This window comes from Bubalus bubalis, chromosome 4 (genome assembly GCF_019923935.1).
Source record: "Bubalus bubalis isolate 160015118507 breed Murrah chromosome 4, NDDB_SH_1, whole genome shotgun sequence".
Classification (NCBI taxonomy): Eukaryota; Metazoa; Chordata; class Mammalia; order Artiodactyla; family Bovidae; genus Bubalus; species Bubalus bubalis.
In genome coordinates, this window is record NC_059160.1 from 92,103,690 (window position 1) to 92,123,235 (window position 19,546).

The 19,546-nt window shown below is 40.0% G+C and overlaps 1 protein-coding gene across 4 annotated transcripts in view; it reads left to right on the top strand.

Moving 5' to 3' along the window:
• SCN8A (sodium voltage-gated channel alpha subunit 8) overlaps window positions 1-19,546 on the top strand; it is a 200,565-nt gene that overhangs the window by 52,496 nt on the left and 128,523 nt on the right. For all 4 annotated transcript variants that reach the window (XM_025284201.3, XM_044941758.2, XM_044941759.2 and 1 more), the window contains exon 2: window positions 2,627-2,720. The gene's annotated coding sequence lies outside the window, so the exon portion shown is untranslated. The remainder of the gene's footprint in view (window positions 1-2,626; window positions 2,721-19,546) is intronic.

Sequence of the window (19,546 nt, forward strand, 5' to 3'; positions counted from 1 at the left end):
CTTTGAACATCTTGGGGAAAAGCATAAGATTAATTTTTGTTAATGCATTACAAATGAGATTAGAAATACAGTTCTTATCTTGTTATCACTGTGCTTGTCCCATTATAACGTTCTTTTCCTGAACAAGAAGCATCAACCTACAGAAAAGCACACTGAATGTTGAGTTAAGTCCTGGCTCTGCTCCCTGCTCTCTTTGTGACCCTGAAGGCATCATTTAACTTCTGTGAGCCCATCTTGGGGTGTAGTTGTAGGATTTCATTTGAAAAAATAGCATTACGAAAGCATTACTAATAGTATTGAGATACATGTTCCTGTGCTATATATTCGGAGATGATATTTACAAATACTTCTGAAAAGACTGTCCACATCAAGTCCATAGTGCTTAAAGCAGTATGTTGTCATAGAGAAGCACTGGGGTAGAAAGCAGAAGCGCGGAGTCCCAGCCCACACCCTGCCACTTGCCGTTGTAATTCAGGTGTAACTGCTTTTGTAAGCTACCCTGCTTTTGTCTTAAGGCACCATCAAAACAAAACAGAACAGCAGCAAAGCCTGTGAGAACAAAAAACACTTAACTCCAAAAGACTTAAATGAGTAGTGTACGTCTTCACTGCATGCTTCTTAAAGAGGTTATCAAAGTGTGTGTTGGCCATTAAACTGCTAGACTTCCTAAAGAGTATTCTTTAGCCACTCAATATAGTAAGTCCTGTCTCCTCTTTTTTTTCTGTCCCCAAACTTCCCATCTGCACTGACAGCTGTCTCCAGTTCAGTCGCTCAGTTGTGTCCGACTCTTGTGACCCCATGAACCGCAGCACGCCAGGCCTCCCTGTCCATCACCAACTCCCAGAGTCCACCCAAACCCATGTCCATTGAGTCACTGATGCCATCCGACCATCTCATCCTCTGTCATCCCCTTCTCCTCCTGCCCTTAATCTTTCCCAGCATCCGGGTCTTTTCCAATGAGTCCGCTCTTCGCATGAGATGGCCAAAGTATTGGAGTTTCAGCTTCAACATTAGTCCTTCCAATGAACACCCAGGACTGATCTCCTTTAGGAAGTACTGGTTGAATCTCCTTGCAGTCCAAGGGACTCTTAAGAGTCTTCTCCAACACCACAGTTCAAAAGCATCAATTCTTCTGCGCTCAGCTTTCTTTATAGTCCAACTCTTACATCCATACATGACTACTGGAAAAACCATAGCCTTGACTAGACACACCTTTGTTGACAAAGTGATGTCTCTGCTTTTCAATATGCTATCTAGGTTGGTCATAACTTTCCTTCCAAGGAGCAAGCGTCTTTTAATTTCATGGCTGCAGTCACCATCTGCAGTGATTTTGGAGCCCAGAAAAATAAAATCAGCCACTGTTTCCACTGTTTCAGCATCTATCTGCCATGAAGTGATGGGACTGGATGCCATGATCTTAGTTTTCTGAATGTTGAGCTTTAAGCCAACTTTTTCACTCCTCTTTCACTTTCATCAAGAGGCTTTTTAGTTCTTCTTCACTTTCTGCCATAAGGGTGGTGTCATTTGCATATCTGAGGTTATTGATAGTTCTCTCAGCAATCTTGATTCCAACTTGTGTTTCCTCCAGCCCAACGTTTCTCGTGATGTACTCTACATAGAAGTTAAATAAGCAGGGTGACAATATACAGCCTTGACGTACTCCTTTACCTATTTGGAACCAGTCTGTTGTTCCATGTCCGGTTCTAACTGTTGTTTCTCTCCAGTAGCGGCCACGTTCTCAGGGTTTTCCTTCATGACCTCTTTATCATCACCATCATCATCATTATTATTTAAAGAGTTTTCCCCTTTCCCTTCTTACCCATTGTTCTCTTTGGCATACAGAAAATAGCTAGTTTTAACAGGTAAGGAATTCTCCCTCTTTTGAAATGGATAAGTGTGTGTGTGTGCGCGCGCGTGTGTGCTGTCGTGTCTGCCTCTTTTGTGACCCCCATGGACTATAGCCCACCAGTCTTCTCTGTTCATGGAATTTTCCAAGCAAGAATACCGAGTGGGTTGCTATTTCCTACTCCAGAGGACCTTCTCAACCCAGGGATGGAATCTGCATCTCTTCCATCTCCTGCATCGGCAAGCAGATTCTTTAATACCTTCTCCCTGTGACAGTGGCAGTTTGAATCCAGTCAAGTCAGTTGGGCTCTCTAACCTCAAATACCTTTTCTGTGAAATTTGATCTAGCAATATTTGCTCCTTTAACCTCACTAGTGAGACTGAGATGAGGTAGAGGAAAGAAAATGCTCTGTAAATGTTATAGCCCATACAAATATGAGGTTGCATTAATTTGTAACCTCCACAACTGTTTGCAGAGATTGTCCCTCTGTCAGCTCAGTCTCCTAGGATTCTTGACAAGTCTAAAATCTTGTTCAGGTAAGATCTATCCTGGTTTTAATTGTGGCTGACCACTCTGGATTGTTGGCTACAATGACCTAGCAGTTCACAGGCAGGCGACTGTGTATTGGGTATTGACATTTGTGTAACAGGACTTCTAGAGCTCTGGGCAGATACCCTCCCATCTGCTCTTCCTGGTAACCCTGTGAGGTGGGTTTCGTTACCCCATGGTTGAAGCTGTGTCTCAAACCCTTCTGTTGTGTGTGTGTCTCCCTGCTTGTAGTCACCGTGTCTGAGAGCCACAGCAGCTACTTGGGTGACCTGTCTTCCCTTCCCCGTAGAACCTCACGGAAGTGTGAGCCTTGCTTCTGGGTTTGGTAAGTAGGTGATCTTCTAGTAACCGTGTAATGGGTCTGCCTGGGTATTATTGATTTTTTTTTAATTTATGTTTTATTTTTAAGTCTAGGATAATTACAATATTGCGATGGTTTTTTACCATATATTAACATGAATTGGCCATCAGCATACATATGTCCCCTCCCTCTTGAACCTCTCTCCCAGCCTCCTCCTCCTCCCACCCCTTTAGGTTGTCAAGAGCACCGGCTTTGGGTTCCCTACGTCGTGCAGCAAGCTCCCACTGGCTTTCTAGTTCACATGTGGTAATGTGTATGTTAGTGATTGATTCTGCAAGTGAAGAACAAAAACCATAGGTGGTGCCCATGTTCCAACCTCTGAGCAAGGCTTTGGTGTTCAGTGTTACTTGGATGCCCTAGGTCTGACCCAGTTGAGGTGTTAACCTTTTTTTGACCAGTGAAGCAACATGTGAGTTGCCTGCGTAGCTGTCTGTTCTTGTGTTGCCATTAAAAGTCTTCCTCCTGTTTGTAGAACTTCTTTGGAATAGGCAAGTACTTGACCTTAGTCTACAGGGGAAACTCTGTGGGCTTTGGAAGGGGGCTCTTCCCATGTCACCTTGGGAATTCATAGTTTTTATATAAGTCTTACTTTCTTCACTTGTGAAATGAAACTGTCAATACCTGCTTAATTTGGTGTTGTGAGAATTACACGTAATGTTTATAAAATGCCTGACAATGTTATAGTAATCTCTACAGACATTGCACCAACCTTGCATACAGGCATATAACCACATTCGTATATTTCTGCGTGTCCATATCAAGTGAACTTTATTAGTAAACAATCACTGTCCATTGCTGTTAGAGATGTCCATTGAATTCTGGAGTTGATAGAGACTCAATCATTGTTTTGGTTAATAGCTTTAGAGCCATCTTGACACTCTGCAGAAATGTCTTTAAGGTGACATGGGTGGAGCGAGGGTGGGCTCCAGGCTCACTGCATTCTTCAACCAGAACAGAGATGCTTTTGTCTGTATTATATATTGATCTGTATTATATATTCATATTATATTATATTATATATTATTATATATATAATATATATTATATATTATATATATTTATATATATTTTATATTATTTATATATATTTATATATATTATATATATATATAATATTATTATATATATTATATATATATATAATAATATATATTATATATTCATCTAAGATTTCACTTGAGAAAGACCTCTACTGCCTGAAAACAAACATGCTTTAAAGTTTTCATCCAACTTTCTCCCATCCAGTGTGGAAATTTACTTTGCAATATGGCTGCCAGATAATGACTTAGGAGAATGTGTTCTGATGTCAGTTTTCTAAGCTGTAAGCTTTCCAGTGCTTGCCATATAGTAGATACCCAAGAAGTGCTTATTGAATGAATGAATGGTTATGGTAAGGATCAGCCAAATAGTTCTTGACCTCCTTTTAGCCTCTGTGTTCATTCCTTTATTCAACACATAATTATTTGATGATAGATATTGAATCAGGACACAGTTCTTTCTGATTTAAGCCTCTGTACATTTAGAATTTTCGTAATTCTCTCAGAGAAGCCAACTTTGCTTAGCCTGTCAGAGTCCAGGGTAGCTAATTAGTCTATTTTTATGAAAGCGGAGCTGAAAGGGATCTCAGAAGAGGTGCAGAGAAGGGGACAAAGTGCTGGTAACAAGAAGTAGTATAGTGAAATGATTAAGAACACAGACCCTGACACCAGACAGCTTGGGTTTGAAAACCATTCTGTGATCTTAGGCAAATTACTTAATCTCTGTGCTTCAGTAATATGGGATAGTAATAATACTACCTCACAGGATTGTAGGAATAATCAAAAGAATTATTATAAGAGCTCTTAGAGCTGTGCCTACAGCATGTAGTAAATACTCCATATTAACTATTATTATTGTTAATATTATGATTATCATTTATTTATTGAGACCTACTTCACATTTATCATCTCATTTAACCTTCAAATGAGGAAATGAAGGCTCCATAATATTGTGTAATTTTCCCAAGGTCAGTTAGTTGGCAAATTGCAGAGCCAGCTCTAGAAATCATTTCACACATTTCCGTTCTTTTATAAATAAGACCAAAGCTTGGATTGATTTATTAAAGGCCATACGGCCGGTCAGTGACAATGTCTGAATTATAATATCAGTTTCTTAAGCTTGGCCTCAAATTGTATCTCCTTTGCGGTGTAGTAGAGATCTTGATCTGATGCCTTAATTAAAAAAAAAACGTTATGGCAATGGTGATGTCAGCTGTCTACAGCTGACATAACCACGCCCACAACTATGGTTTTGACTGCAAATCATCAGGTTTTACAGAAGCGTATGGGTGAGGGTCTTGCCAGTAGAAAACAGAAACCTCATAATAATCATTGTAGTCAAATGCTATATTTTGAAGATGGAAAAGTCAAAGCTAGCTGTAAAATCTCATGACTTAATTTCTGAATTCTGAATGCAATGAAAAAGGTATATGCAGATGAAAGTAATATAACCCTGTAATGTTTTGTTATCATAGTCCATATCTTAATCCTCAGTTGTGAAAGGTAAGTCCAGTAAGCGTTTCCACCATCTCTTCCTCTGGTAAGAGTGAAACCATCTTCATTCCTCACTTAAACTTGGCAAACCTGCCCCTGGCTGTGTGTGGTCTGTGATGTAGTAGAGAGTATGTACAGCTTGCCTAAATTGTGCACAGCACATTTGGATTTTTTTGTATCAACTGAAAAGTGAACATTTTTAGGTTAGGTTTCATATCACAGATTACCCACCAAAAATGAATATCTACAATGATGGCATCTTGGTTCAACAGGATTTATGCAATGATTTGCTAAAATTGTTTTGAATTTTTACTTATTTTATGAAGCTTGTGTGGAATGGAAAAAATGAAACTGATGCTACAGGTCATATCGAGAGCTGATATTTACTTGACCCATCTACATGTTAGACACTGTACTAACCCCTGTGTTTTCTTTGTCACAGTAGTAGGTCTCATAGTCATTATGTAGTAGAGGCAGAGTTTAAAACTGTTGGATTTTTGGTCAGAAGCAGTGAATCTCTACCCCAAATCATGTATTCAGTGGACTTCAGCTTATTAACTGTATCTATTAATAATAGTAAAGGGAAAAAGCAACATTAAGTATGAGATTTGTGGGCTTCCCAGGTGGTGCTAGTGGTAAAGAACCTGCCTGCCAATGCAGGAGGTGTAAGAGATGCAGCTTCAATCCCTGGGTTGGGAGGATCCCCTAGAGAAGGGCATGGCATCCCACTCCAGTATTCTTGCCTGGAGAATCTCGTGGACAGAGGAGCCTGGCAGGCTACAGTCCATAGGGTCACAAAGAGTTGGACACGACTGAGTGACTGAGCGCACACGTGAGATTTGTGGATTTCCTCAGTTATAATTAGGAATTTTATAATGTTTGTGTGTGTACGGCTACTTCCTTGCTCCACTCCAACCTGCTCCAACCAGGTTCCTTCATATGGAGGGGTTTTCCTGTTCCCACCATGCCCGGTAGATCTTTATGGGAGATGGTATAAAGTGAACATTTCTCATCCAAGCTCTGGAGTTGTACCGAGAAGCCTGCCTTAGATACTTGAGATAAAATATGGCTGCTTAAACACTTTGGTCTTCCCTTGGAGTAGGAACGCCTGTTAACTGAGATTTCTTTCCTCATTGTTAAGCATATGTCAGTACTTTAGTTCTCTGGAATACGTGGAGACAGTCTAGTGGAAAATAAGACAACATCTGCTCTCTTTACACAACGGCGTGGGGACACGAGATAGGGACCACATAGGTGAGAGGGGAGTCTCAATATTAGTGCGAAAAAAATTCATAGGATACTGAGGGCAAAATCTAGTGCATGTTGGAATTGAGGCAAAAAGAAGTAGAGAAGCACAGATCACCAAATCCCTTTTTGGTTACAAAGCAATAGGCAAGAAAAATTGTTTGCCTCGAATAACTTGCATCAGGAAACTTGTGAAGAGGATGGCAATAGACGAGAGGGCGACAACCACAGTCTACAAAGGGATGGGAAGGCGACGGCTCTGGTACCTTGTGGAATGAACTAGAGGAACAGGGAAGGACAGTTAAATTTGAGAAAAAGAAAGCTGGTGTTGGGGAACAGGTGATGAAATTGAGGGAAAATGTGACCTTCAGTGTCAGCAGAGCCAGGGAGATGGAAGTCTAATGACCTCTTGCTTGGGCTATTTATTGAGAAGCAGATGGAAGGCTAGGCTTGATAGTTGTATGGCTACATAGACAAGGAGGAAGTCTGACTTCATTTTGGGCTGATGGGACCTGCTCAGAGGAACTTTTGGTTCCATTTAAAATTGTTATAATCATGGGTTTTGACTTCATTTAAAAGCATTTTTAGATCAAAATATTCAAGTACTCAAAGTCTAAGTGTTTCACATGTACCTCCTGATAGAGTTACTTACTTATGGTGGTTAATCTTAAGTTTATATCCATATTAGGCCTCTTTCAAAATATTCTGTAAACAAGATCTTGGGTGTCTGCGGGAAGACAGATGTAAATCAGCCAAGAGTGACTTTCCTACAAGGATTAGGAGAGACCACTTATTGAGAATCATAGTCAAATAGCTCAGCTTTGGGAAAGTTGGGTGGGTGTGAGACTTAAGAAGAACAAACTTTGAAGTGGCTTCACAAGGTAGAAAACCTGTGAGACAGAAGAATGAACAGGGCAGCTGTCAGTTAGCATGGGTGCTGACATTCACCAGGGGTGGGGATGGGTCAGAAGATATTTTAGGAGGGAAAGCCAGATTTTTATGTTATCAAGAAAGGCTTAGGACTGCAATGTTTTCTGTTTCAAATGAGTAAAATAAAGATTTGACAAAATTGCTTTTATTTCAATGTCTAGAATTGTTATAGGATTTTCCAAAATGAAATCTGTAAGTGACAAAGGAGAAAATTGGCCGCCTAGCATCTAGTTGCAATTGGAGGAAGAGGGGGTCCAGGGAGTGGGGACAGTGTAAACTCTGTCCATCTGGCGCTTTTCTCTCTTCTCCTGTGATAAGAGTCGCCCACCTTCCTCCCAGTGCAGAGCTGCTCCTCTGGCTCATTCCAAGTGAGCTATATATCAACTTGCAAAGACTGGCTGGCAGTCCTCAGAGTCTAGCTATAGTTCTGTCCCAAGCTGCTTCTCTCCTTTCAGCTCTTGTCCCTAAGTCTTTCCGTTGAACTTCAGAACCACATATCTACTGGCTCTTCAGAGCCTCCATGTGGATGTACCAAAGCAACTGAAACTCCCCATGTTGAAAAGTGAAGTCATAATCTTAAGCCCAGAGCTGTGTATCACATCTTATTCCCTGTCTCTGAATTTTACTACCTTGCATCCATTGCCCTTGGCAAAAATCTGGGCCTCTTTCTTAATTTTCCTTCTGCCTTACCTCCCACTTTGGTTAGTGACCTTCCATCTGTGCATAACCCCTATTGCTGCTGCCTGGTTCAGGCCTTCGTTTTCTCTCAGCTGAGCTGCTTCAGCAGTCTTCTACCTGGTCGTCTTCACTCTGATCTTGCCCCGCCTCCACCTCTTCTCCCCGCTTCCTGCCTCATTCTTTGCACTGTAGCTGGAATAATCTTCCTAAAGTGTAACTTTGATCAAGTCATTTAACCTTCAGAATCTTCATATTGCATTTGGGATAAAATCAAAACCATTTCACATGATCATGATTTTGCCTCCCCGATAGACACCCATTTACCTGTTGTTAGTTTTCTAAAGTCCAGTTACACTGAACTCTTACGCAGTACCTAAGGGACCTGATCTCCCTTGTCTGTGGTCTGTATATGCTATTTTTCTTCCTGCAAAGCTGTAACCATTTTCCTGCCGTCTTCTACTTGACCAGCTTTGGGCTTTAGCTAAGATGTCACTCATTGCAGGAAACCTTCCCTGATCTCTCTGAACTAGATTAGCTGTCTTGCTTGCGTATGTCTATGGAAGCCTGTTGGATTTATCTTATTCTACTTTGCTGTTTACTTGTCTTCTGACTCTGAAGACTTTAAAGGTCCCTGAAGACAAGGAGCTATATTGATTGGCAGTATAGTTTCTGGCATATAATAGGGGTATAGTAAATGTTTCAGGTTTTTTTCTCTTTAAACAACTATCACTTCTATCCATCTTCAGAACTTTTTTGTCATCCCAACCTGAAACTCTCTACTCATTAAACAATAACCCCCTTGCTTCCTCCCACCAGCTCCTCATAACCACTGTTCTACTTTTTGTCTCTATGCATTTGATTATAGGTACCGAATATTAAGTGGAATCATACAATATTTGTCCTTTCATGTCTAGTTTATTTTACTTAGCATACTGACGTCAAGGTTCATTCTTGCTGTGGCATATGTCAGAATTTCCTTCCTTTTTAAGGCTGAATAACATGCCATTGTATGTCTATAGCCCATTTTGTTTATCCATTCATCTGCCTGTTGATATTTGTGTTGATTCCACCTTTTGGCTACTGTGAATACTGATGCTGTTAACGTGAGCCTGTAAATATTTGTTTGAATCCCTGCCTCCAGTTCTTTTGGATATGTACCTAAAAGTGGGATTGCTAAATCTTATGGCAGTTCTGTGTTTAGTTTTTTGAGGATGCACCATACTGTTTCCATAACAGCACAAGGGTTATAGTTTCTCCACATTTTCCAACGCTTGTTATTTGCTGTTTTGTTTTGTTGCCTTTTATAATATCCATCTTAATGAGTTTGAAGTGGTATCTCATTGGGGTTTTGATTTGCATTTCCCTAATGATTAGTGATGTTGAGCATCTTTTCATGTGGTTATTGTCCATTTGTGTATCGTTTTTGGAGAAATGTCTATTCGAGTCATCTGTCCCCATTTTTTAATTAGTTTGGTTTTTCATTGTTTTTGAGTTATAGGAACTCTTTACATATTCTGAGTATTAATCCCTTATGAAATACATGATTTGCAGATATTTTCTCTCATTCCGTGTGTTGCCTTTTCACTCTTAATTGTGTCCTTTGATGCAGAAGGGTTTTTAATTTTGATGATACACAATAAATTCATTTTTTCTTTTGTTGCTCTGCTTTTGGTGTCATATGCAAGAAATCATTGACAAATTCAACTTTATGAAGCTTTCCCCCTGTTTTCTTCTAAAGACTTTTATATTTTTAGCTCTTACATTTTGATATTTCATCCATTTTGAGTTAATTTTTGTATATGGTATAATAAGGTGAGAGTCCAACTTTATTCTTTTGCATTGGGTATTGGATTTTCCCAGCACCATTTGTTGACTGTCCTTTCCCCCATTGAATGGTCCTGACACTCTTTTTGAACATCATTTGACCATATGTGTGAGGATTTGCTTCTAGGCTCTCTAATGTATTACACTGGTTTATCTGTCTGTCTTTATGCCAGCACCACACTGCTTTGGTTCTGTAACTTTGTAATAATTTTTGATATTATAAAGTACAAGCCCTCTGAGTTGTTCTTTTTTAAGTCTGAAAAAGTTTTTTTAAGATTTTTTTTTTTTTTTGGCTGTTCTGTGTCTTCGTTGCTCCACCTGGGCTTTCTCTAGTTGCTGCAGGGTGAGGGGGTGGGCAGGCTTCTCATTGCGTTGGCTTCTCTTGGTGGGGAGCACAGGCTCTAGGCACGTGGGCTTCAGTAGTTGCGGTAAATGGGCTTAGTTGCCCTGCTGCATGTGGGATCTTCCCTGACCAGGGATCGAACCCATGTCCCCTGGGTTGGCAGGCGGATTCTTGACTGCTACACCACCAGGAAGCCCTGAGACAAGTTTTCATACTACTTGCTATTTGATCCTTTTTGTGTACCCATGCCTGTAGTGTTTCCCTTAGCAACTCCTCCTCGGTAACTTCTCTTCCTTCATCTATGTCATAGCCTAACTCCAGTGCCAGATTTTTTTTCCCTTTTCTACCCCCTTTTCTTCAGAGTCATCTTTATTTGTGTGTGTTCAGGCTACAACCGACGTTTTAAGGTCTTCATTCTCCTCGATGACCAACAGAAGGGAGCCCTAATCATCGATCTCTACCAACTTTGAGTCTGGTTCACTCTCTTTCAGAGCTCTCGGGGCTAAAAATTGCACTTATTTTTATGATGAATGAGGTGCAATGCCTCAGAGACGGTGTGGCATAGTGAAAAGAGCCTTAAACTGGAGGCCAGACCTGTGCCCTTGCTCTGCACCTGTCACCAATTGATTAGCAGTTGCATAATTTTTTTTATCTGTGAAGTTAAGGAAAGTTGGGCTAAATGGTCTCCAATTTCCTTCTAAATCTAAAAAATTCATTTTTATTTTTATTCCTCAGAAGGAGGAGGAATTTAAGCTGGTTTTATAGATGAACAGAATTTAGATGAGAAGGAAAGAAAGAGTTCAGGAGATTTAAAATAAGAAAATGAAAATGTGTTTAGGAGTCAATGAAAACAACAGTAATCAGACAATTAAGTGATGCTGAGTCAGTTGGAGATCCATGTAGGAAAAAAAAATGAACCTTGACCTCTATCTCACACAATATACAAAAATCAATTCCAAATTATATGAAGTCTGAATAAGAAGGTAAAACAATAAAGCTTCTAGAAGAAAGTTTAAGCTTGTTGCTGCATGACCTTGGGATTAAGAAAAAGATTTCTTATAACAACAATAGCATCAAAAACACACACACATGAAAGGGAAGATTGATAGATTGAATTTCAGTAAAATTAAGAACTACTTTTTATCAAAAGACACCATTAAGAAAGTAAAAACAAGAAAAATATTTGAAATATATCTGACAAGAGACCTGTATGCAGGATGTACAGAGAACTCCCACGAATAAATAGAAAAATGAAATAAATAGAAAAATGCAGATGACTCAGTAGAAGAAAATGGGCAAAGACTTAAACTGTTATTCCACAAAGGAGGATATCTAAATGGTCAATAAACATGTGAAAAGGTGTTCAGTATCATCATAGAAAAGCAAGTTAAAACTCCAGTGAGCTAACAAACACATGAAAAACTGCTCAACATCATTAGTCATTAGGAAAATGCAAATCAAAACCACAATGAGCTACCACTTCATATCCACTAAGATGGCTGTTAAAAAAAAAGAAAAGGAAAATATGTGTTGGCTAAGATGTAAAGAAATTGGAACCTTGCTGGGTGAGAAGCAGAATGGTTTCACCTCTGTGGAAAAATGGTTTGGTATTTCCTCAAAAAGTAAAATACAGAGTTACCATATGACCCTGCACTTCTACTCCTAAGTATATACTTAAAAGAACTAAAAACAGGGCCTAAAATAAGTACATGTGCATGTACTATTCACAATAATCAAGAAGTGGAAAGAACCCCACCCGGTTGTTCCTCAGTGGATGGATGAATACATAAATTATGATACATACATGTAATGAAACATTTTTCATCCATAGAAAGGAGTGAAGTACTGGTACATGCTAAGTGTGAATGAAAGAAGCCAGACACGAAAGGTTACATATTGTATGATTCCATTTATATGAATTTCCAGAATAGATCAATCAGTAGATTATAGAGACTGAGCACCATGGTTGCCAAAAGCTGAGGAGGTTGGGGTTGGGTGGGTATAGGGAAGAGGGATGGAGAAAAATTGATTAACGGATAAAGGTTTTACTTTGAAGTGATGGAAATGTTTTAGAACTACATAGAGGTGGTAGTTGGGGGTTCCCAGGTGGTGCTAGTGGTAAAGAACCCACCTGCCAGTGAGTGGTACTGGGAAAACTGGTCAACCACGTATAAAAGAATGAAACTAGAACACTTTCTAACACCATATACAAAAATAAGTTCAAAATGCATTAAAGATCTAAATGTAAGACCAGAAGCTATAAAACTCTTAGAGGAAAACATAGGCAGAACACTCTCTGACATAAGTCACAGCAAATCCTCTATGACCCACGTCCCAGAGTAATGAAAATTAAAACAAAAATAAACAAATAGGACCTAATTAAACTTAAAAGCTTTTGCACAATGAAGGAAACTATAAGCAAGGTGAACAGGCAGCCTTCAGAATGGGAGAAAATAATAACAAATGAAACAACTGACAAAGAATTAATATTCAAAATATATAAGCATTTCATATAGCTCAATATTAGAAAAACGAACAACCCAATCAAAAAGTGGTCAAAACAACTAAACAGACATTTCTCCAAAGAAGACATGCAGATGGCTAATAAACGAAAAGATGCTCAACATCACTCATTATTAGAAAAATGCATATCAAAACCACAATGAGGTATTAACTCAACGCTGGTCAGAATGGCCACCATCAAAAAGTCTACAAACAATAAATGATGGAGAGAGCGTGGAGAAAAGGGAACCCTCTTACACTGTTGTTGGGAATGCAAACTGGTACAGCCACTATGGAGAACAGTGTGGAGATTCCTAAAAAAACTGAAAATAGAACTGCCATGCTGCTGCTGCTGCTAAGTCACTTCAGTCGTGTCCGACTCTGTGCGACCCCATAGACGGCAGCCCATCAGGCTCCCCCGTCCCTGGGATTCTCCAGGCAAGAACACTGGAGTGGGTTGCCATTTCCTTCTCCAATGCATGAAAGTGAAAAGAGAAAGTGAAGTCGCTCAGTTGTGTCCGACCCTCAGCGACCCCATGGATTGCAGCCTTCCAGCTCCTCCATCCATGGGATTTTCCAGGCAAGAGTACTGGAGTGGGGTGCCATTGCCTTCTCCGAGAACTGCCATATGACCCAGCAATCCTACTGCTGGGCATACACACCGAGGAAACCAGAATTAAAAGAGACACGTGTACCCCAGTGTTTGTTGGCAGCCTGTTTGCGATAGCTAGGACATGGAAACAACCTAAATGTCCATTAGCAGACCAATAGATAAGGAAGTGGTGATACATATACACAATGGAATATTACTCAGCTATTAAAAGGAACACATTTGAGTCAGTTCTAATGAGGTGGATGAAACTGGAACCTATTATACAGAGTGAAGTAAGTCAGAGAAACACCAACACTGTATATTAATGCATATATATGGCATTTAGAAGGATGGTAATGATGATCCTATATGCAAGGCAGCAAAAGAGACACAGATGTCTTGAGAAAGAAGAATGGAGCTGGAGGAATCAACCTTCCTGACTTCAGGTTATACTACAAAGCTACAGTCATAGGACAGTATGGTACTGGCACAAAAACAGAAATACAGAACAATGGAACAAGATAGCCCAGAAATAAACCCATGCACCTAGGGGTACCTTATTTTTGACAAAGGAGGCAAGAATATACAATGGGGCAAAGACAGCCTCTTGAATAAATGGTGCTGGGAAAACTGGACAGCTATGTGTGAAAGCATGAAGTTAGAACACTTCCTCACACCATACACAAAGATAAACTCAAAAATGGATTAAAGCCCTAAATGTAAGACCAGAAACTATAAAACTCTTAGAGGAAAACATAGGCAGAACACTTGATGACATAAATCAAAGCAAGATCCTCTGTGACCCACCTCCTAGAGTAACAGAAATAAAAACAAAAGTAAATAAGTGGGATCTGATTAAGCTTAAAAGCTTTTGCACAGCAAAGGAAATTATAAGCAAGGTAAGACAACCCTCAGAATGGGAGAAAATAATAGCAAATGAAACAACTGACAAACTATTAATTTCCAAAATATACAAGCAGCTCATACAACTCAATGCCAGAAAAACAAACAACCTAATCAAAAAGTGAGGGAAAGACCTAAACAGACATTTCTCCAAAGAAGACACACAGATGGCTAACAAACACATGAAAAGATGCGCAACATCGCTCATTATTAGAGACATGCAAATCAAAACCACAATGAGACATCACCTCACACTGATCAGAATGTCCATCATCGAAAAGTCTAGAAACATTTATTTTTCTGGAGTTGAGCTGTAGGAGTTGCTTGTATATTTTTGAGATTAGTTGTTTGTCAGTTGCTTCATTTGCTATTATTTTCTCCCATTCTGAAGGCTGTCTTTTCACCTTGCTAATAGTTTCCTTTGATGTGCAGAAGCTTTTAAGTTTAATTAGGTCCCATTTGTTTATTTTTGTTTTTATTTCCAATATTCTGGGAGGTGGGTCATAGAGGATCCTGCTGTGATGTATGTCAGAGAGTGTTTTGCCTATGTTCTCCTCTAGGAGTTTTATAGTTTCTGGTCTTACGTTTAGATCTTTAATCCATTTTGAGTTTATTTTTGTGTATGGTGTTAGAAAGTGTTCTAGTTTCATTCTTTTACAAGTGGTTGACCAGATTTCCCAGCAACACTTGTTAAAGAGATTGTCTTTAATCCATTGTATATTCTTGCCTCCTTTGTCAAAGATAAGGTGTCCATATGTGCGTGGATTTATCTCTGAGCTTTCTATAAATAGACATTTCACCAAAGAAGACATACAGATGGCTAACAAACACATGAAAAGATGCTCAACATCACTCATTATCAGAGAAATGCAAATCAAAACCACTATGAGGTACCATTTCACACCAGTCAGAATGGCTGCGATCCAAAAGTCTACAAGTAATAAATGCTGGAGAGGTGTGGAGAAAAGGGAACCCTCTTACACTGTTCGTGGGAATGCAAACTAGTACAGCCACTATGGAGAACAGTGTGGAGATTCCTTAAAAAACTGGAAATAGAACTGCCTTGATCCAGCAATCCCACTGCTGGGCATACACACTGAGGAAACCAGAAGGGAGAGAGACACGTGTACCCCAATGTTCATCGCAGCACTGTTTATAATAGCCAGGACATGGAAGCAACCTAGATGTGCATCAGCAGATGAATGGATAAGAAAGCTGTGGTACATATACACAATGGAGTATTACTCAGCCATTAAAAAGAATACATTTGAATCAGTTCTAATGAGGTGGATGAAACTGGAGCCTATTATACAGAATGAAGTAAGCCAGAAAGAAAAACACCAATACAGTATACTAACGCATATATATGGAATTTAGAAAGATGGTAACAATAACCTGTGTACGAGACAGCAAAAGAGACACTGATGTATAGAACAGTCTTATGGACTCTGTGGGAGAGGGAGAGGGTGGGAAGATTTGGGAGAATGGCATTGAAACATGTAAAATATCATGTATGAAACGAGTTGCCAGTCCAGGTTCGATGCACGATACTGGATGCTTGGGGCTAGTGCACTGGGACGACCCAGAGGGATGGTATGGGGAGGGAGGAGGGAGGAGGGTTCAGGATGGGGAACACATGTATACCTGTGGCGGATTCATTTTGATATTTGGCAAAACTAATACAATTTTGTAAAGTTTAAAATAAAATAAAATTTAAAAAAAAAGGTCTACAAACAGTAAATGGTGGAGAGGGTGTGGAGAAAAGGGAACGCTCTTGCACTGTTGGTGGGAATGTAAATTGATACAGCCACTATGGAAGATGGTATGGAGATTCCTTATAAAACTAGGAATAAAACCACCATATGACCCAGCAATCCCACTCCTAGGCATATACCCTGAGGAAACCAAAATTGGAAAAGACACATGTATCCCATTGTTCATTGTAGCACTGTTTACAACAGCTAGAACATGGAAGCAACCTAGATGTCCATCGACAGATGAATGGATAAGGAAGTTGTGGTACATGTATACAATGGAATGTTACTCAGCCATAAAAAGGAACACATTTGAGTCAGTTCTAATGAGGTGGATGAACCTAGAACCTATTATACAGAGTGAAGTGAGTCAGAACAAGAAAGATAAATACTGTGTTCTAATGCACATGTATGGAATCTAGAAAAATGGTACTGAAGAATTTATTTACAAGGCAGCAACAGACATACAGAATAGACTTATGGACATGGGGAGAGGGGAGGAGAGGGTGAGATGTATGGAAAGAGTAACATGGGAACTTACATTACCACGTGTAAAGTAGATCAGCAATGGGAATTTGCTGTATGACTCAGGAAACTCAAACAGGGGCTCTGTATCAATCTAGAGGGGTGGGATAGGGAGGGAGATGGGAAGGAGGTTCAAAAGGGAGGGGATATGTGTATACCTATGGCTGATTCATGTTGAGGTTTGACAGAAAATAACAAAATTCTGTAAAGCAGTTATCCTTCAGTAAAAAATTAAAAAAGAGAGAGAGAGACAGATTAAAAAGAACAGACTTTTGGACCATGTGGGAGAAAGTGAGGGTGGGATGATTTGAGAGAATAGCATTGAAACATGTGTATTACTGTATGTAAATAGATGACCAGTGCAAATTCAGTGCATGAAGCAGGGCACTCAAAGCTGGTGCTTTGGGACAACCCAGAAGGATGGGGTGGGGAGGGAGGTGGGTGAAGGGTTCAGGATGGGAGTACATATATGCACCTGTAGCTGATTCATGTCGATGTATGGCAAAAACCATCACAATATTGTAAAGTAATTATCCTTCAATTAAAATAATTGAAAAAAAGAGAACCCGCCTGCTGACGCAGGAGACATAAGAGACGCAGGTTTGATCCCTGGGTCAGGAAGATCCCTTGGAGAAGGGCATGGCAACCCACTCCAGTACTCTTGCCTGGAGAATCCCATGGACAGAGAAGCCTGGTGGGCTACAGTCCATAAGATCACAGAGTCGGACACGACTGAAGTGGCTTAGCACGCATGCAGAGGAGGTGGTTGTGCTATATTGTGCATGAATTAATTGCCACTGAGTTGTTCCCTTTAAAACGGTTAATTTCACCTCATTAAGTTTTTTTTTTGTTTAAACCGTGAGATATCATTATATATATGTTCACTAGAACTGGATAAAATTAAGGGGACTGTCATTTCTCAGTGTTGGTGAGCATGTGGAGCAACTGGAACCCTCTTGTCTTGTTGGTTGAAGTAACTGGAACCCTCTTATCTTGCTGATTGAACTGTCACTAAAGCTAAATAAACACATGCCCTCTTCTGAGCCCAGTATTCCACTCCCGCCTATATGCTGGAAAGAGAGGAGCACATGTGGCCACCAAGAGGCATGCCCAGAAAGGTTCTGAGCAGTTTTTACTTATGATAGACTAAAACTGTAAGCAACCTAAATGTCTACCAGAGTAGAATAGATGAATAAATTGTGCTGTATTCTTAGGTGGAATACTATAGAGCAATAAAAAGAATGAACACTGCTACACCACAATAAAGGTAAATTTCACAGAAACAGTGTTGAATGAAAGAAACCTGAGTTTGAAGAGTATATTATATTCTACTAAAGTCAAACTAATCTATGATGATAGATGTCAGAATAGCTTCTGCTGGGCAGGGATGGTCACAGTGGTTATTGATAGGGGAGCACAAGAGAGCCATTTAGGGAACTGGGAATAAATCTTCTGTATCTTGATCTGAGTGGTAGTTACACTGATATTATATTATTATGTGGTGTATACATATTAATACATAATATACATGTTACAAAATAACCAATCTGTGCACTTAAGATTTGTACACTTTATTGTCCTACCTTAAAAAAAAAAGCTAGAAAATTAAAACAAAAATGAGTCCCCAGAGTAGGGAAGCAGTATAAAAAGATGTTTGAGAGGTATAAACTTGTAGGTGAATATTTGAGAAGTGTAAGTTTGTAGAAACCTGGAATGGCAGTGAAATGGCAGGAGTTTGGATTCCGTTCTGTAATTCCACTAGATTCAAGGGAGGGCAATGACATAACGGAAGCAGAGTTTTAGGGAAACAGATCTTTGGAGATGTGCCTAGTGGACTGAGGACCGGTCCACAGGTGGGAAGGTATTGCAGTAGGACCTGAATTAGGTTGAAAATGGAAACTCTGAAGGAGGAAGACTTCGTGAGGCTGATGACTGATTGGTCAAGGACAATAAGGATGATGGGGCAAAGAGGACTGAGGCTCCACACGAGATGGCTGGAGAAACGATGGTCCAGTAACAGAATTAAGAAAGCCAGGTGCAGGAATCTGTTTTGGAAGTAAAAGGATGAGTGGTTTCAAATGCTTTAATTGTGAAGTGGTGACAGGCAGTTGTGGGGCCCAGAAGAGCAGGCAGGGCTGGTGACAGAAATCTGAAAAGCAGATTTCACTCAGAAATCTGAAAAGAGATTATTTTGAGTAGATGAGATCCCTAAAAGAAGGAGAGATGCAGAGAGATTGTAGAAAGCCAGCCAGCCCTTAGAGAAGCAAAATGTGGTAGAGGAAGAAGAGACTGCAATTATGGATAGAACCAGGGTATCAAAAGAGAACCAGGATCATGTAAGCCAAATGAAGGTGGTTGGCGGGGCGGGGGGTGGGGGGTGTGACGATATAAAGGGAGAATATACAGAAGTAGGAGAGGAAAAGTAAAGATTGAGAATGTGATGGAGAGCAGGGATCACTGAGGGAACTTGGTCTTGGAGAAGGCAGGGGTAAACAAAGGCAAAGGCAGAGGACTTCTTGTAGGATGGCATTACCTGTGACGAGCCCAGGTGTGTGCACTCAGGTCACAGGAATTTGTCAGCATCTGCAGTGACTTCCTTTTGCAGTATTCCTTGCCCTCTAAGAGAAACCGAGGGTGACCCAGGGCTGAGAATGAGTGTGGCTACGGAAGCCAAGGAGTCCCAGGTATTGGACCAATTATGGGTTCCAGGCATAATCTTATTCTCTCTGAAAAGGATACAAAAGAAGTTTAAGATACTCCTCAAGCCCTCTGAGGATTTACATAGTGCAAGTGATTAATAACGGAGAGCCAAAACAAATGTGAATAGGATGTCTTGAATCCTGACTTTGTTGTTTTTCAGCTGTGTAGCTTTGGACAAGCTATGTTAGTTAGGTCTCTTCCTCTTTTTCCTCATCTGTTAAATGGGGACAATAATAATATCTACCTTTGAATTTTTTCTGGAG